Below are 23,926 nucleotides of genomic sequence, written 5' to 3'. Positions count from 1 at the left end.
CCGCACTGCTGGCACACAATAAACTAGAAGCACCTTTGGCACTGGTGGTGGCACTAACCAGTTTGGTGTTGGTGCAGCCCTGCAACAATTGGTGGATGGCACATGGCAACCTCTAGCATACTATTCGCACAAGTTGTCACCAGCACAACAACGCTGGAGTGCTTACGATAGAAAATTTTTGGCTGTATATTTAGTGATCAAACATTTCAGACCACAAGTAATTTTTACCGATCATAAGCCCTTGACTTACACATTCAACAAGAACAGTGACAAATACTCCCCAAGGCAGTATTCTCAATTGGAGTTCATAAGCCAATTCACCACAGGCTTACGCCACATCGCAGGTTTAACTAACGTGGTAGCTGATTGTTTGTCACAGGTATCCAGTATAACACAGTCTGTAACTGTGGACAAACTAGCACAAGCCCAGCAGGAAGATGATGAGCTAAACACCCTGTTGAGTGACGACAACACGGCATTGAAGTTACAGCTAGTCGATGTGCCCGGGAATATATACGACTACATTGTGACGTACAACATGATCAATCACGCCCTTACGTTCCAATCACACATCGCAGAAGAGTGTTTGATTGTCTCCACGGCCTATTTCACCCCAGTGTTCGAGAAACTACCAGACTGGTGTCCAAAAGATTTGTATAGCCAGGAATAGACCCCAATTGCCGTAACTGGATTAGATCTTGCCCACGCTGTCCGCTATTCAAAGTGAGCAGACACATGCGCCCTCCAATTGGACAATTCCCGGATGTCAAGGCATGCTTCTTGCACATTCATCTGGATGTCATTGGACCTCTTCCACCATCAGGTGGTACTCGCTACCTGCTAACAATCATTGACAGGTATACATGCTGGCCGGAAGCAATACCTACCGATAACATCTTGGTGGAAACTCTGACAACGGCATTCATGTCAACCTGGATATCGAGAATCAGCTACCCACTCCACACAACAACTGATAGAGGATGACAGTTCGAATCAGAACTATTTGCTCAGTTAGCAAGATTCTGGGAATACTGCCATCACCACAACACCACCTACCATTCGGCAAGCAACGGAATGGTAGAAAAAATGGCACTGTACCTTAAAAGCAGCCCTCATTTGCCACGGTACTAAATGGATGGAAGCATTACCCATTGTACTGTTAGATCCTAGGACAATCTTTAAACCTGATATGGATGCCTCCCCGGCAGAGTTTGTCTACGGAGAAACAATATGTCTGCCTGGAGAGTTTGCTGACGACTCAGGGGTACCGAATGCAGATGTCCAGTCAGAATATTTACAAGGATTGAGAGAAATGATCAAGGAAATCAAACCTGCGAAAGAGTCCAGACATGGAGCCCCGGTGTCATTCATGCACAACGATTTAAAAACTTGCACGCATGTATTGTTACGAACAGATGGCGTCAAACCACCACTACACCCGCCATACACTGGACCTCATCGCGTGATATGCAGAGATGCACACACCCTAAACATAGTACTGAATGGGAAACAAGTATAGTGAAACCTGCTTATATACTTCAAGACACTCTGGCAATGTCAGCATCGCACAGCGATCAGCACAAGACAACGATGCAGAACCCCACTCCGCTACCTCCGCAGTCAGTAAAGCAGCAGCCTTGATGCACCACGCATTCAGGCAGACAAGTGCACTTCCCTGCCCGCTACAGAGAGGAACATCTGAACTCCACTCTCACCAAGGGGTCTCATGTGGTGACTACCGCACACGTCGATCGCAGCTGACTCGTAAAATTCGCGCCAACCACAGAGATTGTTCTCCACAGTTCGCACAGGAGTCACAGAGAAGAGAGCCATCAACTGTGATTCTCATACCTACCTTTTTACTCTTTGTTATTGATTCTCTTTTATGTATTCTCTTATTTGACAACCTGTTATATGTGAAACAAATAAAAAATAAACTTGAGTTCAGACTTTGTTAGTTTCGGATTTCTAACTGTGTTTGTGTGGGTACACACCTACTTTTGCAACACCTCTGTGCATGCAGTAATTATTCTTATCTTATCCACATGATCCCTATGTGAGGAATACAGAGAGGACTACAGTACATTTGCAAAGTCATAATATAAAGCTGGTTCTTTAAACTTTGTCAGCAGACTTTCTCAGAATCAATTGTGTCGATCTTCAAGAGGGTTCCAGGTCAGTTCCCTCAGTGGATTACAACCTCTGACCATTCATACTGCCCTGATCTGTATACGTTCAATATGCCCTGCTAGACTTATTTGGTAAGGGTCTCACACACTTTAACAATATTCTAGAACTGTTCATGCAAGTGATTTGTAAGCTATCACCTCTATAGACTGACTGTACTTCCCCAGTATTCTGCCAATAAACTGTAGTCTACCACCTTTACCCACAACTGAGCCTACGTGATCTTTCCTTTTCATATCCCTGTGAGGGATTACACCCAGGTATTTGTATGAGGTGCCAGATTCCAACAGTTACCATTCAACATTTGACCTAAGATTATATCTCCTAATGAGTAGACCATAGCAGGAATTTAATTACTGGCTGAAATTGAAAGATATTTATGAAATTTTGAAAGTCAAATTTCATTGGTCCGGGAAGCCATTACATAGGCAACATGCAACTGGTGCTGGGTATCATGAACCAGGTTAGTCATTTAGTAATACCAGTGGATTAGTGTCTGGGAGAGAAATGCATCCTGTCCTGGACCCTCTTCGCCTTTATTTATGTTAATTATGTACCTACAGTTGTGAATGGTGTAGAGTACAAATTTGCTATGTTTTTAGATGTCAAGCATTGCAACATCTTTCAAACAGTTGGCAGTAACACTTTATCAAAAGTTTTAACTAGTTTATGTTAATGCCCTTATTGTGTTTTGTTATCAATAACTCCACTGTGTCTGAATATGACACAGCAGTCCAGCTGCGTGGCAATGAATGTAATTTTGTGTATGAAAAAAAGGCAGTAATTCTACGTGGCATATTGAGCAGTTCATTGACTGAAAACTTGAGTATATTAGATGTCGATAAACATAATAGTATGGCAAGCATTTTCATTTAAGTACAATCTGTGCTTAGTAGCTGTTCAGGTTTTGGGAAATATGTTACCATAAACTTGCTAACATGAATGAAAGGGTTTGTGCATGACTGTGTTTGGATTATCATGGGCTTGGCAGTGAATGTGTAAATTATCAAATTCCAGAATATACCAAGGTTTTGCCATTATTTCCACCTTTCATTCAAAATTAAGACCTTTTCTGATGCTTGGAATAGTTACATTGTATGCTGCCTGGTGGAAGTTTCAGTACAGTACGTTTCTGCATAGCTTTCTTACCCATGATCTGCCGCAGTGCATTCACAGCTAGGTCCAGGTAATGGAAGAAAGAAACCATGCTGCCACAGACAGTCGAACTGGAGATGAGTGATCTGCATTTAATGAAATCTGTGCATTCAGAGAAAATCCATTAGTAAAGATCATAAATATAATTTTTTACTGATAACTAATACAATTTTAATATCAAATAGCAAACAAATTAGGATCAAAAAACGTTGTAAGGTTGTATAATGCATACAGCTGTAATTTATGACAATGTATTCAATCAATTATTGATTAACACTAAAAATTTTGTTATCTGAAGACAGCTCATTTATTATGAACTACGTATCAAAAATTATATTTATGGTCTTCACTAACAAAGAATTTTTATGAACCCCTATTTTTTTAAAGTGCAGACATTAGCTGATGAACCAACCTGGGTACAACTGTCAAGAACTGGGCACGTTCTCAAGCAGAGAACATTAAACACTGTACTGGCAACTTCTTTGATCAGTGACAAAATTTCATGAGTTTAATGAAAAAAAAGAATAGACAACTGCATGTAAAAAGATACTGACACACTAAAACGACAGCTTCTTTCAATCTGCAGCTTCATTTTCATTAAGCACTATTGAAAGTGGCAGAATATTACTATGCAATTCCCAGACTTATTATCAACATCTAAAGTCTGTACTCATTTCACAAAAAAACACAAACTGAAATCAACTAATACAACACTGTCCTGTACTTTAAAATTATTCTGTCAAAAATTCCGGAACCTGATTTCCAAGAAAACTAAAGTTCTTCTTAAAATATGTTTAATTAGATTTACAAAAATATAAGAAGCTATACTTCAGTATCCATTTCTCATTTAAAGTAACCAAAGTTATTGGGTATAAGTTTTCTGTCTCTGTAGGATAGATAATTGTTTATTTTCTTTAATAAGGAACAAGTATTTTGACATATGAATAGCTTAGGAAAAAGGCTAAACTGTTCGGAAGACAGACTACTTAGCTGATACTATAGCTGCCTAATTACAAGGCTGTTCAATTTTTTTCCCCATTAAACATGTTGCATGTTGATATCACAAATCTGACTACTTATTACATGTGTGTGGCATGTTCCATCAGACATGCCCAGCAGAACATACTTTTGTTCTCGATACAGTGACTGTAATTATCAATTTTTGGAGGAAGATACCAATATCAGCATCAATTGGACATTGAAACAATTCACTGGTGAAAGCTAAAAATTTGTGGTGGACTAGGATTTAAAACCAGATTTCCTGCTTTACATGAGCAGTCACCTAAAACATTCTGGCTACCTGAGCACACCCTTCATTTGATCCAAACTCTAAACCTATCCCACATACAAGATATGTTTGCAGCAATTTTCATATTCCCACTAGAGGTTTGAACCCTATCGTGCACATGCAGTGAGGATGTTATCAGTTAGCGTGCTTGAAGTTGTGAATTTGGGTCAGATGGAGAGTGTGTTCAGATAGCTGAAACAGCTAAGGCAAACACTTATGTGAAGCAGGAAATCTAGCTTTGAGTCACAGTCTGGCACAAATTTTCACCTTTAGCTACTGAATTATTTTAATAGCTTATTGCAGCTAATGTTAGTACCCCCTCAAAGTAATTGTTGATCAAAAAGTGAAAATACACAACTGGTCAGTTCTATTTAAAGTGGTAGTCCAGCTTTTGGGACAAAATATGCATTTGAATGTTACACTAATCCCAGCTGGCAACCCTACCTCAAATGCTCAGCTTACTGACCATTAGATATGGGCAATAAGTTACAAAATTCCTTCAGAGAGCTGAATCATTCTATAGAGTGGGGGACAGGTGGCTGGATAAAAAGGATATCTATTAAGAACCAAATGTTTCCTGTGATGTCAGCAAGTGGGATGAGTACTATAGGGTAAGTTGCTGCAACAGCCTGTGGTGTAACAGATGACAAGTGGTCTGTTGCATGCGCCATCTATCACCCCTGGCCTAGCACAAATTCTAATTAAATGATAAAATTCAGTTGCGTGTCAGGATTTCTTAGTTATGTGCATAAATACTGTGGCAGTATTTTGTTTTTATATGTGCAGATAATTCAAACACTGAGCCAGCAACTGGCGCGGACTTTCGTTGATGCGGCAAGTAGTGGGCCGCTATGGAGCAAACACAGTGAGGCTGACGACGTTACTCGCTGGAGGTCCAGAGTCGCGGCAGCAGGATACTCCGACACAGTTGTTGGACTTCGGAGGAAAATAATGAAGAATGTATTATGAGGAACTTTGTGTATAACAGCAAAAGTAGGAAGAAGCAATTTAATGGGCGGTAACGCAGTAGATGGTACCTCAAGAGCAGACTGTACATAGGTATCAGAAATAAATTGCTGTAACTATTGTAGAAAAGGAGTTCTGAATAAGAGTTATTACGAGAAGTAGTCAGGCAGCATCAGTTACTGGTGAATGATCGCAATAGGTGACATTTTCTTCATCAGCTGCACTGTTCCTTCTTTCACTCGATGAATTTAGTCAACATTAAGCTGGAGCTGAACTACGCAAATAATAAAACTCATTAGTAGGGCGGCGACAGCGCACTTGGTGACCCTGCAATTGGAAGACAATTTTGCATCCTTGAACCTTGAAGCAACAAATTAATCTAACTAAAATAAAAATGTTTACATAAGAAAGTAGAACATATGAGAGAAGTGAAACCTTTTATTCTTTGAAAGTGATCAAGTATAACGAAAATCACAAAGTAACAAAGCGAATACAAACACATGATAAGACGGTTTAACCAGCACTTACAAACATCAAGAACAACCAACAAGTGACCGATGCTACGAGTTACAGCTATGTCACCAAAGAAGTTAATTACATCAGAGCAAACAACGCCAGCTGTGCTACAGCCGAGACACACCAGCAGACGATGCTAGCCAACAAGCCAACCACTACAATTCACATTTGGTGAGCTACAACTGTTTAAATATAATTAACTACTATAATGTGATCAGTGATATTTGGAATAAAAAGTGATTTCAATACAGTAATGTTTATTAGAAAACAGAGAGAAAAAGAAAAAGATATTATGATAGGCAGTGATTTCTGTACTGTGTATTGTTGTTGTTGTGGTCTTCAGTCCTGAGACTGGTTTGATGCAGCTCTCCATGCTACTCTATCCTGTGCAAGCTTCTTCATCCCCCAGTACCTACTGCAACCTACATCCTTCTGAATCTGCTTAGTGCATTCATCTCTTGGTCTCCCTCTACGATTTTTACCCTCCACGCTGCCCTCAAATGCTAAATTGGTGATCCCTTGATGCCTCAAAACATGTCCTACCAACCGATCCCTTCTTCTGGTCAAGTTGTGCCACAAACTTCTCTTCTTCCCAATCCTATTCAATACCTCCTCATTAGTTATGGGATCTACCCATCTAATCTTCAGCATTCTTTCGTAGCACCACATTTCGAAAGCTTCTATTCTCTTCTTGTCCAAACTATTTATCGTCCATGTTTCACTTCCATACACGGCCACACTCCATACAAATACTTTCAGAAACGACTTCCTCACACCTAAATCTATACTCAATGTTAACAAATTCCTCTTCTTCAGAAATGATTTCCTTGCCATTGCCACTCTACATTTTATATCCTCTCTAGTTCGACCATCATCAATTACTTTGCTCCCCAAATAACAAAATTCCTTTACTACTTTAGGTGTCTCATTTCCTAATCTAATTCCCTCAGTATCACCTGACTTAATTTGACTACATTCCATTATCCTCATTTTGCTTTTGTGGATGTTCATCTTATATCCTCCTTTCAAGACACTGTCCATTCTGTTCAACTGCTCTTTCAGGTCCTTTGATGTCTCTGACAGAATTACAATGTCATTGGCGAACCTCAAAATTTTTATTTCTTCTCCATGGATTTTAATTCATATTCTGAATTTTCCTTTGTTTCCTTTAATGCCTGCTCAATATACAGATTGAATAACATTGGGGATAAGCTACAACACTGTCTCACTCCCTTCCCTACAACTGCTTCCCTTTCATGTCCCTCGACTCTTATAACTGCCATCTGGTTTCTGAACAAATTGTAAATAGCCTTTCACTCCCTATATTTTACCCCTGCCACCTTCAGAATTTGAAAGAGTATTCCAGTCAACAATGTCAAAATCTCTCTCTTAGTCTACAAATGCTAGAAATGTAGGTTTTCCTTTTATTAATCTATTTTTCTAAGATAATTCGTAGGGTCATTATTGCCTCACGTGTTCCACCATCTCTACAGAATTCAAACTGATCTTCCCTGAGGTCAGCTTCTACCAGTTTTTCCACTCATCTGTAAAGAATTTGTGTTAGTATTTTGCAGCCGTGACTTATTGAACTGATAAATCGGTAATTTTCACATCCGTCAACACCTGCTTTCTTTGGGATTGGGATTATTATATTCTTCTTGAAGTCTGAGGGTATTTCGCCTTTCTCATACATCTTGCTCACTAAATGGTAGAGTTTTGTTAGGCCTGGCCCTCCCAAGGCTGTCATTAGTTCTAATGGGATGTTGTCTACTCCCGGGGTCTTGTTTCAACTTAGATCTTTCAGTGCTGTGTCAAACTCTTCACGCAGTATCATATCTCCCATTTAATCTTCATCTACATTCTCTTCCATTTCTATAATATTGTCCTCAGGAACATCACCCTTGTATAGATCCTCTATATACTCCTTCCACCTTTCTGCTTTCCCTTCCACGTATAGTACTGGGTTTCCATCTGAGCTCTTGATATTCATGCAAGTCATCCTCTTTTCTCCAAAGGTCACTTTAATTTCCCTGTAGGCAGTATCTATCTTACCCTTAGTGACATGTGCCTCTACATCCTTACATTTTTCCTCTAGCCATCCCTTCTTAGCCATTTTGTACTTCCTGTCGATCTCATTTTTGAGACGTTGGTATTCCTTTTTGCCTGCTTCACTTACTGCATTTTTTATTTTCTCCTTTCATCAATTAAATTCAGTATCTCTTCTGTTACCCAAGGATTTCTACGAGCCATCGTCTTTTTACCTAGTTGATCCTCTGCTGCCTTGACTATTTCATCCCTCAAAGCTACCCATACTACTTCTACTGTATTTCTTTCCCCCATTCCTGTCAATCATTCCCCAATACTCTCCCTGAAACATTATACAACCTCTGGATCTGTCAGTTTATCCAGGTCCCATCTCGTTAAATTCCCACCTTTTTGCAGTTTCTTCAGTTTTAATCTACAGTTCATAACCAATAATTTGTGGTCAGATTCCACATCTGCCCCTGGAAATGTCTTACAATTTAAAACCTGGTTCCTAAATCTCTGTCTCACCATAATATGATCTATCTGAAACCCTTTAGTATCTCCAGGGCTCTTCCATGTATACAACCTTCTTTTATGATTCTTGAACCAAGTGTTGGCTATGATTAAGTTATGCTCTGTGCAAAATTCTACCAGACAGCTTCCTCTTTCATTCATTGTCCCCATTCCATATTCACCTACTATGTTTCCTTCTCTTCCTTTTCCTACTACCAAATTCCAGTCACCCATGACTATTAAATTTTCGTCTCCCTTCACTATCTGAATAATTTCTTTTATCTCATCATACATTTCATCAATCTCTTCGTCATCTGCAGAGCTAGTTGGCATATAAACTTGTACTACTGTAGTAGGCATGGGCTTCATGTCCATCTTGGCCACTATAATGCATTCACTATGCTGTTTGTAGTAGCTTACCCGCACTCCTATTTTTTTTTATTCATTATTATAGCCACTGCTGCATTACCCCTACTTGATTTTGTATTCATAACCCCGTATTCACCTGATCATAAGTCTTGTTCCGCCTGCCACTGAACTTCATTAATTCCCACTATATCTAACTTTAACCTATCCATTTCCCTTTTCAAACTTTCTAACCTACTTGCCCGATTAAGGGATCTGACATTCCATGCTGCGACCCGTAAAACACCAGTTTTCTTTTTCCTGATAACGACATCCTCCCGAGTCTGCTGATTCACAATGGCACACACAGGGACACATTGAATTTGTGTTAATGAGTGGTGGGTGAGGTACCAGAGTGATTGCTGCTGACTTCAATGTCCGGCATCCTGAGAGAAATGGTGTTTCACACACGACACTATTCAAGTTACTTGACAAGCCATGTATTGGACATCGAAGAACAACCACTGATGACAAGATGGTAAGAAATTTTGTCACTCTTTGTGGTAAGTCCACATCACTGCATGCACTGGTTATCAGTAACATCTGGTGTCAAGGTTTAAAGCTGTGTGTGTTGCAAACACACTTGTGGCACCTGTATTAGCTACAGTCTCAGTATCATCTCTGATGGCGATTCTGATTGGCAGGTGCAATTTGTGGACTGGGCTTTTGATCAGAGTAATAGGAATCCAAATTTCATATGACAGGTGTTGTTGAGTGACAAAGTTAATTTTTATGTACAAGGAGAAGTAAATAATTTATACTTGTCAGATGCTAACACTCTGGTGCGTGGATCCCTAGACATGTGCTAATGATCAAAAATTGATCATCTGTCATGGGATTTGGGCCAAGAATCATGGGTCCAGTGTTTATTGGTGGAACCTTGAATGGTGTGAAGTATCTTATTATGATCCATGGTTATGTGCTTCCAACACTGATGAATCAGAGGGTGATTCCCCAACCACCTTCCAATGAGACTGTGCACCTCCCCAATAAGCCACTGAAGTCAGACTGTTTCTGGCTGAAATATTTTGGAGGTCACTGGATAAGTAGGACGGGTTTTATTGAATGGCCACCACAGGATCCTGATCTTACAGCTGGAGCCTCAGATCCTGTGATGTGTGCAGCATGACTCGCAAAACTGGACTGGCACAATGAACGTCATATTGAGCATATGCTGTAATGCTGACTTTGACAAGTGTCCCAAAATTTCATAGATCATAACTCCTACACAAATAAAGGTATCTTACAACAGTTTTCACATGTTTATTCCTGAGAAAGAAGCAGTTCAGAATGATGTCACACATAATCCTCTCCCCATGTTATTTTAAATTTTAACTGTTTAGAAATGCACCTGAATAGTAACAGGTTTTTCACATAGTATTTTTCATTGCTTCACATTTCAGAGCTTTGTAACATGATGAAAAAGGGAAATACTGTTACCATGAACAAGTAACTTCCTGTTCCTCCCAAATGGTACCAGACTTTACAAGCCCCAGCATCCCATAGTACCTGTGAAGTTAGTGGTAAGGAAGACAAATGGTCTGCTTTGGTTTACTGGGAGCATATTAGATAAGTGCGGTTCATCTGCAAAGAAGACTGCATGTAGAACAGTAGTGTTACCTACACTTTTGTACTGTGTAACTGAATAGGATTTGCACCAGATTGGACTGAAGTACGACATCGAAGCAATTCAGAGGCAGGCTGCTGGATTTGTTACTGGTGGGTCTGATCAGCATGCAAGAGTCATGGGTATGCTTTGGGAACTCAAATGGGAGTCCCTGAATGCAAGAAGACATACACTTCTAACAACATGACAGTTAAGAGAACTGACATTTGAAGCTGACTGCAGAACTAGCCTACTGCTGCCAACAAATATTTAATGAAACAACATATGGGAAACTAGGACTCATATGGAGAAATATACTCAGTTTTTCCCCTCACTCCACCTGAGACTGGAACAAGAAAGGTAACTACTAGTAGTGGTACAATATACCCTCCACGAAGCACTGTGCGGTGGTTTGCTGAGGATGCAGATATACCTCCAACGATGCAGGTCATATGGAGTTCAAATAAACCTACTCTGTTTCTGCAGAAATGGAGTAATTATTCTTGCAAATCACCCTCTTAAATTCTTTTCTTCCAGAAAACCAAATTTAGTATTTGTATCGAGCCTACCATTGTCATTTGATTCACAATCAGATATCAGTTTTCGTTTTCTGATTCTCACATCCATGGCGGATTTACATTTGCCTTGAAACACTGATTCACTTATGTGTTTTTGCAAACAAATTACGTTATATTATTGCATTAGGTGAGCACTTGAAAATCATAAGTTTTTCAAAATTTGTATGTGGTAAGATTACAAATTATTTGACTACTGCAAATACAATGGCAGGTTGGCTAGTGCAAATAATTTCTATTCACTTGCACATTTTATAAATAAGAAGACTGGTCAATCAAAGGATACAATCTCACCTCTCCACTTTTACCAGTGACTGAGTGTGATTATTTTTCAGCATTGTTACCAGAATTGATCAGCATCCTTTGTTTTGAAGCTGGGTGATGTGTTTCAACCAAAGCTTTTGTCAACTGTGGCAATTGTAGCTTCTGATCTCTAAACCTGCATTATCAGATGGAGAGTTGCACTCCCCTTGATAGGAAGGGGTGCACTACTCAAAGTAAGTGGCTACTTGGTTAACCAAGCACTTGTGGAGTGTACATAAGGGTCTTAATCTAGGCGGTAATTTGAGGTCCTCTGGTGAGCACTTGGCAGTTGATTTGCAGATAGTCTAATCAGACTGCTTCCAGAATAAGGATATTTTAAACTGCCAAAATTCAACCAGTGTGTTGTTGAAGTTAAGTTTCTGAATTTACTCCTCTCCAGGAATTTCTCACACTCAAATTATTCTTGGGATTGAGAGGTGAAAAACTTGCAGCAGAAAGGTCTGAAATATTTAATGACGCATGGAACATTTATTGCAAAGGCATTGGACACCATAGGAGGGAGTGTTCATTGATGTTCACAAAAGTATTAAACCATTTAGGATGGAAAGGTGTAGCTGAAGTTACCTTGACATGAGTAGCAGGCCTAGGTGAAAAGTAATTTGTCAGGTGTTTTTACTGAACAGCTGATTCCACCACAGTAGTTTTAGAAAAATTCACGGAGGACTACACTCAGTAGCATAGGAAATTCACGTCTTTCATTAGCTGGAGGCAACTTTTGCTGTTTAAGAATAGACTGGTGCATCGATGGCTTGACTGTAGTGGTTATCAACAACCCAGCTTGTGAAGTGTTTTGAACATCTTCCAGAAACTGTCTTGAGCAACTAGTTCAACAGCCAAGATAAAACGGAAATATTTTAGACATTTTCAACTTAAGATCAAACTGTTGAAGATATTTTCATTCACTATTGCATTACGATCTTATATTCAGGGGTCTCATTGATGATGAAAGTGTGTTCTGAATAGAAGCATGTAATAAAGGTAATGCATGGTTTTCACTCTAGAAACTTTTCCAAAAAGCTCTTGAAATTGAATGGGTGTGGTGTTGACAGCTTCCAACTTATTTACTTCCTTATGAAATTTGTCGGTAATGATCAATGACAGAAATAGCTGTGTGGTGGCTGCACCACAGAAACGCGTGAAGGGTGTGATTGCAGCACAGCTGACAAGTCACTGGTGCCAAGCATGCATGTGGCCCACACACACACAGTTTTTCCATTATGTCAAAGTCTGGCAACAGTGTGTAACTTGCAGGTCGACAAGGCACAGAACAGGCGGGCAATGCGAGCTGGTCAACGTGACGTGACACACATTTCTGACATTTCTCGTCACAAACCATGTGGGTCAAACTAATGAGTCTCGCCACAAATGCATACATGAAGAATTGTGAATTCAATAATTTCATAGTGTGCATCCATTCATTTCCTGGTGCTTTTTCTACCTTTTGCGAAGGTCACGACACTCCGTGGGATGTGCTGAAAAGTGAACTTCCAGAGATGCAGTCTTTTACTCTCTCAGTTCACACAGTCAACCCATGGCTTGCCACTGGAGTGTAAAACCTTCTGAAACACTGATATGACCTAACTGCAAGTACAACATGGTTACATGAATGGACATTAATGACAGATGTTTGTACTAACTTGCGAGATATGGAAAAATGTGTCATTGACAAAAATGACTCATCATTTCCAGTCACCAAGTCTGTCCCACAAGCATCATGTATGGGCATGCCAGTAAAGCCTGTTCACTGCACACTTATGTGTAGGCACTGCTAACAACATACCCCATCACTGGTGACTCTGATGTGATCTGAGACTAAATGAGATGATAAATGATCATCGGTTCAAAATGGTCAAATGGATTTGAGCACTATGGGACTCAACAGCTCAGGTCATCAGTCCCCTAGAACTTATAACTACTTAAACCTAGCTAACCTAAGGACATCACACACATCCATGCCCGAGGCAGGATTTGAACCTGCGACCGTAGCGGTCACGCGGTTCCAGCCTGTAGTGCCTAGAACTGTTCGGCCACTCCAGCTGGCTGATCATTGGTATGACTTGACTAAGGTAAGATGGTGACAAGCCCTGCTCGCAAACAACCACAGGCTGTAGAGGGAGATACAATCATGCCCTACACAATCCGGCATCGTGCAGCCTCAGACAGCCAAAGAAAATTTTGGAGCAGGAAACTCCACCACACTGATGCCTCCTACAATTGCAGGAGCACCCACAAGCACTGTATGGGTGTTGGGCAGGCTGCATCCTTTTTGGCCCTGTGACCTTCTAATACGGTTTGGCCAAACAGAGGCTGTCTTCATGAACATCTGTGTAACCTGTTACCTTGCAAAATTTGAGCTTGTAATTAACCAACTGTACCAAAAATGCATGGCTTAAGTGCAGGATATAACACTGACCTACCAATGCATTCATCATATAAACAACTGCAGAAAGAGCTGATCAAGCGGATCCCACCATGGAAAAAGCAATGGGTGTACTTAGTGCTGGACAAGAGAAATGCTCCAGCTCTGCCTGCCTCTGGCCAGCACAGTACTCACAGTCTCAACTTATCACCATACTCTATCGGCTGCTGGAACACTCCCACATGCATCTGCATCTACATCTACATCTATACTCCGTGAGCCACCTTACGGTGTGTGGCGGAGGGTACTTATTGTACCACTATCTGATCCCCCCTTCCCTGTTCCATTCACGAATTGTGCGTGGGAAGAACGACTGCTTGTAAGTCTCCGTATTTGCTCTAATTTCTCGGATCTTTTCGTTGTGATCATTACGCGAGATATATGTGGGTGTTGTAATATGTCGCCCATCTCTTCCCGGAATGTGCTCTCTCATAATTTCGATAATAAACCTCTCCGTATTGCGTAACGCCTTTCTTGAAGTGTCCGCCACTGGAGCTTGTTCAGCATCTCCGTAACGCTCTCGCGCTGACTAAATGTCCCCATGACGAATCGCGCTGCTTTTCGCTGGATCATGTCTATCTCTTCTATTAATCCAACCTGGTAAGGGTCCCACACTGATGAGCAACACTCAAGAATCGGACGAACAAGCGTTTTGTAAGCTACTTCTTTCGTCGATGAGTCACATTTTCTTAGAATTCTTCCTATGAATCTCAACCTGGCGCCTGCTTTTCCCACTATTTGTTTTATGTGATCATTCCACTTCAGATCGCTCCGGATAGTAACTCCTAAGTATTTTACGGTCGTTACCGCTTCCAATGATTTACCACCTATGGCACAATCGTACTGGAATGGATTTCTGCCCCTATGTATGCGCATTATATTACATTTATCTACGTTTAGGGAAAGCTGCCAGCTGTCGCACCATGCATTAATCCTCTGCAGGTCCTCCTGGAGTACGTACGAGTCTTCTGATGTTGCTACTTTCTTGTAGACAACCGTGTCATCTGCAAATAGCCTCACAGAGCTACCGATGTTGTCAACTAAGTCATTTATGTATATTGTAAACAATAAAGGTCCTATCACGCTTCCCTGCAGTACTCCCGAAATTACCTCTACATCTGCAGATTTTGAACCGTTAAGAATGACATGTTGTGTTCTTTCTTTCCTGAATCCAATCACAAACCTGGTCCAATATTCCGTAAGCTCGTATTTTTTTCACTAAACGTAAGTGCGGAACCGTATCAAATGCCTTCCTGAAGTCCAGGAATACGGCATCAATCTGCTCGCCAGTGTCTACGGCACTGTGAATTTCTTGGGCAAATAGGGCGAGCTGAGTTTCACATAATCTCTGTTTGCGGAATCCATGTTGGTTATGATGAAGGAGATTTGTATTATCTAAGAACGTCGTAATACGAGAACACAAAACATGTTCCATTATTCTACAACAGATTGACGTAAGCGAAATAGGCCTATAATTATTCGCATCTGATTTATGACCCTTCTTGAAAATGGGAACGACCTGTGCTTTCTTCCAGTCGCTAGGTACTTTACGTTCTTCCAGCGATCTACGATAAATTGCTGACAGAAAGGGGGCAAGTTCTTTAGCATAATCACTGTAGAATCGTAAGGGTATCTCGTATGGTCCGGATGCTTTTCCGCTACTAAGTGATAGCAGTTGTTTTTCAATTCCGATATCGTTTATTTCAATATTTTCCATTTTGGCGTCCGTGCGACGGCTGAAGTCGGGGACCGTGTTACGATTTTCCGCAGTGAAACAGTTTCGGAACACTGAATTCAGTATTTCTGCCACAGTATACGCTACCAATCTTCTGCAGGTGCAGTTTCTCCTGTGATTGGTGCATGTGCAGCAGCTTCCACACTCCCTGCAGCTGCTGTGGGTGCCACCACTGCAGCTCCACTCACCTTTCCAATGGGCAATGATTGCTTGTCTTTCATCAAGAGCCGACAAGCTCAATTCAGAAAAAAGGGGAATCTAAGAATTTAAATGGAAAAAGAAAATGATGAATCACCAGATCCAGATAGCTCTCCAACAAAGAGGAGATGATGTGATGATACAGTGCCAGCCCATCATCAGGTGTCTGGCAGCTGCTCAACCTCTGCAGAGAGGTCAATTGGAGCAGATTCTCACTAGCCAGCTCTGGAGTTCCTCTCCTTGAAAGGGGATCTGGGTGGCAGCCACACCACAGAGACACTTAAAGAGCATAACTGCAGCACAGCCGACAAGCACAGAGTGCCAGCAATCACACTGCCCAAGCACACAACTTTCCCATTATGGCAAATTTTGGCAATAGTGCATTGTGCTCCGGCTCTCACAGGATGAAGCATGTGGGCAGTGTGAGCTGGTCAACATTACACAAAATGTCTCTGATCTTCCTCAGTGCCAACCACATGGGTTAAAATGGCTCCCCACAAAAACATATGCAGTGTTGCACATTTGCTCAATCCATGGCATGCATCTGTTCATTTAGTGATGCATTTTTCCCACCCATGAAAGTCACAAGCCTCCATCAGCTGCACAAAAAACTGTACTTTCAGAGACGCGGCCTTTTCGGTTCATGCGGTCATGCCACGGCTCACCACCGGAGCGTATAGCCTCTGCTTTCATTGATCGAGCCATACTGTCAGTGCAATGCACCTGTACAGACAGTTATTAATGACAAATGTTGTCTGTACCATCTTGTAAGGTATGGGAAAATAAATGGGTATCACTAATGAAAATGACTCTTCATTTCCCCTCATGAAGCCTGTCCCCTGAGCATAGTAAGTGGGTGCAGCCATGAAGCCAAATCATTCCATGTTTATGACTAAGTGATCCATTGGCCTAAGTGTGGCATAGAAGAAAGTGACATATTTTCATAAAAATGTGTCACCTACATATTGATGCAAAGAATTTAATAGGTAATAAAACTCAATACAAACAAAACGAAATCTTATCTGCTTGACAAATAATTCTACTCTCTAGAACTAGTTAAGAATACAAATAGTCTTAAAGACCTCAACAGCGAGTGAGAATACTATTTCCTATGGTGTGTGGGGGTGCCAACCTTCCTACCACTATATATGAGTGGTGCCTTTCTCTTATACAGGCTTTTACAACTGGGTAGACACACAGCATGTTCTCCAGTTCCTATAATTGGTCATCTAGGAGTCTTGTCCAGAAGTTTATCACTTGGATGCAAATGACCCCACAAACCTAAGAGTAATGGATCCTCCCACAAGAAGAGGAAGCCATTTGTGGAAGGGCTATGTCCAGTGCACAGACTGGTAAGCAGAACCTGCTTCCAGCTTAGAGGGTGACACGAAGTCTAAAGTGTGTCATGACTGTGCGATCAATTTGGGGAACCACAGTTTAAATGGCTGAAGGTGACAGACAGGTTTCCCACAGACACGTGATGAGACAGTTCGATAATGAGATGACAGCATGCCTAGGGATGGGACTCTGACAAACACCACCATCCCAAAATGCTTCCTTGGCTGCTCTGTTGGCCATGTCGATTCCCTGTATCCTGATGTGGCCAGGTATCCAGTTAAAGATCATGTCCTTGCAAAGCTGTTGGAGCCACTGTAAGGAGTCATTATGTGCTAGTTTGTCTTCTTTATTTTTCCATTTGTTGTCCTCTGTGTCAATGTACTAGCTGCAAAAATAGGGGCTGGAAATGCAGTACTGTCTGCCGTAAATAATGAAGCCCACAGGTACACATTTGCAATTAAGAGTTGTTTACTTTCACTTCACACAACCTCCCATATACACATTTAATATGGCCAGTGCACTACTGTTTAACTTTCGATAACTCTCATTAATAGTTTTCAGGCAAACATCAACATACTGTTACAATAGTTTAGTGTTGAATATCTATGAACAGTAAAAATGTAATTCACAGTTCTTCCAGAATAATCAGGTACATATGGAATAGACATTGTCATTGTTTTAACACATGGCCTAATTTTGTTACACTTATTGCACAGTTAAGTTGATACATTGTTGTTGATCTAACCAACACGGATTTCTCTTCTTAAACCCAGCCATGGACTGACTGTCTTGGGACCTAAAATTGGGCCCTTATATATCCTCACAATAATACGTGCTGAAGCTACACATTATTCGAAGTTAAATTTGCAGAAATTACAATTAACCCTTTAACTGTTCTGGATGTGTTAACATGCATGCCTTTGTACCTGTCGCTGTGTGCTCTGAAGGTGTTTGCCACTAGGTGACCTGTGGACTACTACTACTACTACTACTACTACTACTACTACTACTACTACTAATATTTTAAGGCACTCAATTACTATACCTGATGTTTCAATTTGCAGTTTCTCACAGGGAGTGTTGAGATCTAGGTTACTATACTTTTGTGTAGGCGGTGCTAAATATTGAAGATAGTAGTTGTTATAAGAGAAGGAAAAACAGGGAATGGTATACGCCACAGTTAGGGCAAATGAAAGACACTGTTATGCTGTATTCTGGTATGTACAAGAACAGCAAATCTGAACTACATATAGAATTATATTCCAGAGCCAAGTGTAATTATAGACAGGCTATTAATGATGCTAAGAAGCTATATAATACAGCCCTCATTGAAAAGTCTAGAAATAAATGCAAAAAAGTCTGGAGTATAATTAACTTTGTGGCACACACTAAAGAAAAAGACTTTTTGCCATATCCCCAGATGAATTCAATAAATTCTGCGTCCAATCTATTGGAGAAATATGCAGCTCAATAGACAAACCTCTAGAAAATGCCTATAACTTCATTGACAACTATTTTGAAAGGCCCCACCAGAGCAGTTTCAACTTCACAGAGCTGTGTACCAATAAAATTCTGAAAACAGTTAAAAATTTCAAAGCCTCAGATAGCGTTGATTACTATGATTTATCATGTAACTTATTGAAAGATACTATTGACTGCATAATTGATCCCTTAACCTACTGTGTAAAAAAATGTCTAGCTGAAAACAAGTTTTCTGATGTACTAAAAATATCTAGAGTGGTCCCAGTATATAAGAAAGTTGATAAGAACTGTCCCGCTAGTTACAGACTAGTATCGTTAACTTCTGTTTTCTCAAAAATTCTCGAAACAATTATGTATAATCATGTTAGTATGTATTTAGATAACTTAAACTTAATCAGTGACAAACTATATGGATTCATGAAAGGTAAATCCACGACACATGCTTGTAAAATTTGTTCTGGATGTGTTTGAGGCTAGGGGATTTGCTCAGGCTACATTTTGTGATCCGAGCAGAGCGTTTGACTGTGTGGACCATGATACTTTACTGAATAAGTTATCCTATTATGGTTTTGCTAATAGCAGCATAAATATGATTAAATCCTTCCTTGAGAACTGCCAACAAGTAGCATGCATTAACAGGGAGTAGTCAGATCTGATTAATGTTAGGTCTGGCATGCCACAGCGCTCAGTACTTGGAGCTCTATTGTTTTTACTTATTATTAATGACCTGCCATCTTTTGTAAACTCTCACACAATAAAGTATGCCAATGACACAACTTTTTTAAATAAAAGCTCAGATTTAAATACACTGAAAAATATAGTTAAAGATACCTTTGTTCAGAGTTCATTATGGTTTAGAGCAAATGGTTTTCTACTAAATGAAAGTAAGACCCAGGCACTTTCCTTCTGCTTAAGAGAGAATCATGACTTAGAAAGTAGAAAGTTTTTAGGTGTTTTAGTAGACAACAAGTTGACATGGGAACCACACGTCAAACATTTATCTGCCAGACTCTCAAGAGTTATCTATTTAATTAGAAACATAAAAATACATGTCCGTAATAGTTATATAAGATCAGCATATTTTGCTTTCTTTCAAAGTATCATATCATATAGAATCTTATTGTGGGGCAATAGCAGTCACATAAAGGGCATTCTACTTTTACAAAAAAAATTAGTAAGAATAATAACCAATTCCGATAAGTTAGAACACTGTAAACCCTTGTTTGTTAAATTGCAATGCCTGACGGTAATAAACTTTTGCATCTATAATGCTCTATTGTATGTTAGGAACAATATTTTAAATATATCATTAAGAAGGGATGTGCATAGCCATAACACCAGGAACAAATCATGTTTAGATGTACCATATCAAAACCTATCCAAGTCACAGAATTCATATTTAGTTCTTGGACTTAAGTTGTACAATAAGTTAAGTATAGATTTAAAAGAGTTACCTGTCAATATCTTCAAAGCTAAGTTGTACAGAATACTAGTAAATAAACCTTTCTACACAGTAGATTGATTGATCGACTGGGACAGGGACAGGGGCAAAGGCGTGCATGTTAAAATGTCCAGAGCAGTTAAAGGGTTAAAACTTAGTCATTAAATTAATTGAATACATAAAAAATTGGTTCTTTTCAACAGTTTCTACTATGGTGAGGGTTAAGCCAATTTAGTTGTTTAAATCATGAAATTAACAAATACTGTTACATATACAATACTTCTAACAAACTGTTAATTACTGTGGAATTAATTAAGGGGTGGCTTTAATAACTAGTTTTTGAATAGAGTGAAATAAATACGTAAGAATGCTAGTGTTTTGTCTTCCAAATGTTTAGATTATTACAGAATTTATATTTGTTTATATGTCAACAACAGAATTTAATTTACAAAACAATTACTGATTTCACCCTATGATGAAGGATACTAAGTAGCAATAGTCAAAAAAAATTTTCATACTAATTACATACATAACACTAAGCACAAAATTAGATCAGGTGTTAAATTTTTTTAAAACTGGGAGCCAACCTTTTTCTTATATGAAAATGCAGGTTATACTCGTGTATGCTAATGGTAATTAGTCAGAAGAGGCTCACTGCAAAACAAGAGGGGAAGAAAAATTATCCTGAATTGCTTCATCACATCATCCCTCATTGGATTGAGTAGATAGATACTGCAAATAGCTAACTGGGCAATTTACTGACCACCAGTGACCCCAGACAGTGGGTTAAAATTCTACACACAAAAGAATAAACATATGAAATTTTATCCAAACCACAGTTCAAATTTTTTTTTCAAATTTATACTTATGTGAACTGGCCATACAAAAACCCCATACAAAATATTTACATACAGTGTAGTGTACATTTACATAAGATATCTACAAGTTATACTTCTAAAAACAGTTAAGCATCTTCATCATATGTGATGTCTTTTTTGGGTAAACAAAGGTTACATTCTAAGATACATATTACTTGATTCAAATAATAAATTCCCATGGGTTGCAACAAGTTAAATTGCACTGTGCATTCCAGTTCACTTTCAGGCAGAAAATTTCACTTGCTCATTGTTTGGTATTTTTCAGAAGCACTTTCACACTTTTAATGAGCTGTTACGCAGTTTCTCATCAAGTCGCCCATGCCTGCAACAGGTACAAGTGGCAGTTAGTATGGAAGTGGTTCTCCTCCACCACAGCACGTTAAAAAATGAGACAAAATACACTACTTTACTACACTTACGTTTTCTTGAAACTTAAGTCTAAAGAAAAAAAAAGTTTAACACTAATGGCAAATAATAGTTCTTGAATCATAAATAAGTACATCACATAGTTCTAATAACATTTTAACAATTAGCACTAAAATTGACTATAGTACGCAAGGTGTGGATTAGAATTTTTTATAAATAAAGTGCACATTACACCACAAAACATTACTCTAAGTCATAACTGCCTGAAAATGGTTAAACTTGAAAGATGTGGGTCTCTTTCCCAACTGCAAAATAGCAAAAACTCAAGATGTGCAGTAGTATATATTTACTAATCCTTACATTACAAAAAGAAAAAGACTTATGTGATGATAACTTAATTATTATTCAAATCAAAATTTCTGGGGATGGAAGTTGTACCAAATCATTGCCCCACTTCTCTAATCAACTCTAAGCACTAGTCTCATTCAAACTGAAAATTAAATCCTCACAAAAATCACAAAATTTTAGCTAATAGTTGACCTGTCAGAATATTTACATCAGTCTATCATCACAATTATCAGCTAATCAGCAAAATTACTTTTCTTCATTTCAGTATCCACTTTAATCTCAGAATTCCTCAGAAAACAAATAGATGTTTCCAGATAACATATAGATTGAATAATGGAGCCTTATATGACTTGTAAATATTACTCTTTCTTTTAATCTCTCATTCCCAGCTGCAGTGTCATGAATTGCACAATATAAACAGTACCCAATGTTGCTTATTTCACAGTTAGATCATTAATATATTTACACCATATTTGTTTGTATACATTTATCTTTTTCATTACTCAAGCATGTCTGTCAGCTGCATTCTCACTTAGTTAACTAGTGGAGCACATTATTAAAAAATATATCAACTGCAGAGACAGGCTCCCTAACCCTTAAGTCAATAACATTATTCACTCTTTTATTATTTCATTATCTAATAAATAAACACCTGCTCTGCTTACCTAATGCAAAACTGACTCTACTGAAAAACACTCCAAAGTAAAAATTCTTATGCTATGGCAAACTTAATGCTCATTACCAACCAGACAAAATTATCACTTAGAATGTCTATTATTTCACTTTTCTCCATTAAATTACTTAACATCTTAGCTTGAAGTGTGATATACATACAAATCTTGCTTATTATTTCCACAAATTACTCTAGGCAACAATGTTTAAAGTTGTAATTTCCTTATGTTATATGAGGCTGTACCATGACACACTTGTATAGGTAAATTGTTATCTCAATATACTGATGCCATTGAAGACAAACACATCTATTATACCACAATTAATATTAAGACCTGGCATCCAAGATGGATCATACTGCATATTGCCTCCACTGCTGCACCAATCAGCAGATTACTTTAGATGTTAATTATCCTCCTCATATGTTCACACTTTTCATTTTCTCCTTACCTTACGTTTTAGACAGAAATTCTTTAACCAAGGTACCAATTTAAGCCGGCCTGGTTAGCCGTACAGTCTAACACACTTCTTTCTGGGTGGGAAAGCATACCAGTCCCTGGCACAAATTTGCCCGGCAGTTTAATGTCGAGGTCCAGTGTGCCAGCTAGCCTGTGGATTGTTTTCCATCTGCCTTGGTGAATGCGGCCAGGTTCCCCTTATTCCGCCGCAGTTACATTATGTCGGTGATTGCAGTGCAAACACTTTCTCCACATACACATACTCCAATATTACTCTACTATGCAAACATTGGGGATACACTTGTCTGGTGTGAGATAATGCATGAGACACAAAATTGGCTTTTCCTTTTACATACCTTACATCCAAATCAAATTGTTGCAAATACGCAGCCCACACAGTGAAATTGGTGTGCTTCACCCTGGACCCTGCATTTATCAAAGCATTATGATCTATATACACTATGGTCTCAAGTCCAAGCAAATAGTACTCAAACTTTTGAAACCCAGGAGTAATTGCCAAAGCCTCTAATTCTGGAAAGTAATAGTCCTTTCATGTGGCTGTAATGTTCTGATAGCAAAAGCAATAGTTGTGTGTTCAACCCTCATCTCAGTAAGTATTAATTGGAAAATTTCTACCCCCAAACACTATAAACTTCCATCAGTACTCATACAAAAAGGCAGTGAAATATTTGGATGTCCTAACTTCTTACTATTTACTAATTTTTTTTCAAACTCTGAAATGCCTCTCCACATTACCGTGTCCAATTCTACACCACATCGTTTTTCAACTAATTACCAGGGCAAGGATGGTTAAATGACCAATCTGATATGAAGCCAAACATAGCTTTAAAATCCTTCTTGTTCCTTGGGGGGTGGGAAATCTGCAATAGCAGCAAACTTTTCTGGATCAGGCTGTATACTTTCCTTGTTAATCCTGTGTCCAAAAAATGAAATATCCTTCTTTACAAATTAAGATTTACTTAATTTTAGTTTCATACCTCCTCTATACATAGTTGTCAGTATTTCATTCA

The sequence above is a fragment of the Schistocerca americana genome, unplaced genomic scaffold (genome assembly GCF_021461395.2).
Source record: "Schistocerca americana isolate TAMUIC-IGC-003095 unplaced genomic scaffold, iqSchAmer2.1 HiC_scaffold_31, whole genome shotgun sequence".
Taxonomy (NCBI): Eukaryota; Metazoa; Arthropoda; class Insecta; order Orthoptera; family Acrididae; genus Schistocerca; species Schistocerca americana.
This window is presented reverse-complemented; position numbering follows the sequence as displayed.